The sequence below is a fragment of the Gossypium hirsutum genome, chromosome D03, assembly GCF_007990345.1.
Source record: "Gossypium hirsutum isolate 1008001.06 chromosome D03, Gossypium_hirsutum_v2.1, whole genome shotgun sequence".
Taxonomy (NCBI): domain Eukaryota; kingdom Viridiplantae; phylum Streptophyta; class Magnoliopsida; order Malvales; family Malvaceae; genus Gossypium; species Gossypium hirsutum.
In genome coordinates this window covers 4,003,202-4,005,392 of record NC_053439.1, presented here as the reverse complement: position 1 = coordinate 4,005,392, position 2,191 = coordinate 4,003,202, and the positions used below count along the sequence as shown (strand labels likewise).

Sequence of the window (2,191 nt, the reverse complement as noted above, 5' to 3'; positions counted from 1 at the left end):
ATCTTGTTCTCTAGAGAATCGCATGACATCATAGATTTTAAAAATAATCTCTTCATCACCTACCCTAAGCACAAGTTTACCATCACCCACATCAATGATAGCTCTAGCAGTCGCTAAAAAATGGCGACCTAAAATTAAAGGCACCTCAACATCCTCATCCATGTCAAGCACAGCAAAATCAATAGGGAATATGAATTTATCTACTTTTACAAGGACATCTTCAATAATACCCCTAGGATATTTAACAAATCTATCAGCTAATTGAATACTCATCCTAGTGGGTTTTAGTTCCTCAAGACCAAGCTGCTTGAACATTTTATAAGGCATCAAATTAATGCTAGCACCCAAATCAGGTGATGCTTTCTCAATGTTTAAACTACCAATAAAATAAGAAATAGTAAAACTTTCTGGATCTTTCAGCTCAGTTGGTAGTTTATTTTGGAGAGTAGCTTAACATTCCTCGTTGAGTTCCACAGTGGATAGCTCTTCGAACTTCCTTTTATTTGTTAATATCTCCTTAAAAAATTTTGCATATGTGGGCATCTGTGAGATAACTTCAACAAAAGGTAAGTTAATATGCAACTGTTTGAAAAGTTCAAGAAATTTACCAAATTGTGCATCCATGCGGTCTTTCGTCAACTTTACCGGATATGGGATCGGTGGTTTGTATTATTTAAGTACTGGTGTTTGAATCACTTCGGGATTTACCCCCTTGTCATTTTCCTTATCAGATTCCTGTTGCAACTTTTTTTCAGGTTCAGTCAACACTTTCTCATTCCTTAGTGTAACTGCTTTCACATGCTTTTTTGGGTTGGGTTCGGTGTTACTAGGTAAACTACCTTGCTGCCTTTTTGAAACCAATTTAGCAAGCTATCCAATTTGATTATCGAGCCTATAAATTGATGCTTGTTGATTTTTCAAGGTTGTCTCAATTTTTTGAAAACGGGTCTCTGACACCGAAATAAATTTTACCAATATTTCTTCAAGGTTCGATTTCTTCTCTTACTGATAGGGTTGTTGAAAGCCTTGAAGGGGTTGTGGTATTTGGTTTCCTTGACCACCCCATGAGAAATTTGGATGGTTCCTCCATCCTGCATTATAATTATTATTATAGGGGTTATTTTGAGCTCTAGAATTATTACCAATATAATTTATTTGTTCATTTTCCATGTTAGGACCGAAAGGTAAATATTTTGGATTATTTATTCCACCTCCATTTGCATCACATTGCATCACCGGATGTACCTGCATAGAAACACAAACCATCAATTTTTTTATTTAAAAGTTCTACCTGATTCGATAACATGGTGATCACATCTAAGTTAAAAACATCGCTTGTTTTCATCGACTTCGTCCTCATGACTTGCCACTGATAATTATTCAGTGACATCTCCTCTCTAAACTGATAAGACGCTTCAGGTGTTTTATTGTTCAGAGTACCACTGGCTACTGCATCGATTAACTGCCTAGTTGAGGGATTCAAACCGTTGTAGAAGGTTAGAACTTGTAGCCATAGAGGTAACCCATGGTGAGGTCACTGTCTCAGTAAGTCCTTATACCTCTCCCATGCATCATATAGGGTCTCTAAGTCGATCTGAACGAAGGAAGAGATATCATTCCTCAACTTGGCTGCCTTAGCCGGTGAAAAATATTTCAGTAGGAATTTCTCGGTCATTTGATCCCACGTAGTGATAGAATCTCGTGGTAAAGAATTCAACCACTGTTTAGCTTTGTTCCTCAACAAGAAGGGGAATAACCGTAGGTGAATGGCGTCGTCAAAAATGTCATTAATCTTGAAAGTGTTACAGGCTTCCAGAAAATTAGCCAAATGAGTATTTGGATCTTCGTCTTGCAAACCATTGAACTGAACAAATTGTTGTACCATCTAAATAGTGTTCGACTTCAGTTCGAAATTATTCGCAGCAATGGTGGGTCTCACAATACTCGATGCAGCCCCAGTTAGAATGGGCTGGGCATAATTGTACATAGTACGAGGAGCAGGATTTGGATTTGCAGGATTCGTAACAACTGTAGGAGATAGCTGATTATTCTGATTATCACCCATACCCTTAGTAATAATAATAACGTCCTCTTGCTCGTTTACTATACTTTGTCGACTCTGCTTTGCTTCTCTACGATTTCTGTGAGCTGTACTTTCAATCTCACTGTCAAATATAATGGTCCCAACAAG

The 2,191-nt window shown here is 37.6% G+C and overlaps 1 non-coding gene across 1 annotated transcript; it reads left to right on the top strand.

Annotated features, from left to right (window-relative positions):
• The first annotated feature begins 1,520 nt into the window (after positions 1–1,520).
• On the top strand, positions 1,521–1,627 carry LOC121215660 (small nucleolar RNA R71). The gene has a single exon (XR_005911636.1). It is a non-coding gene; the product is annotated as a small nucleolar RNA R71 (small nucleolar RNA).
• Positions 1,628–2,191: the final 564 nt, after the last annotated feature.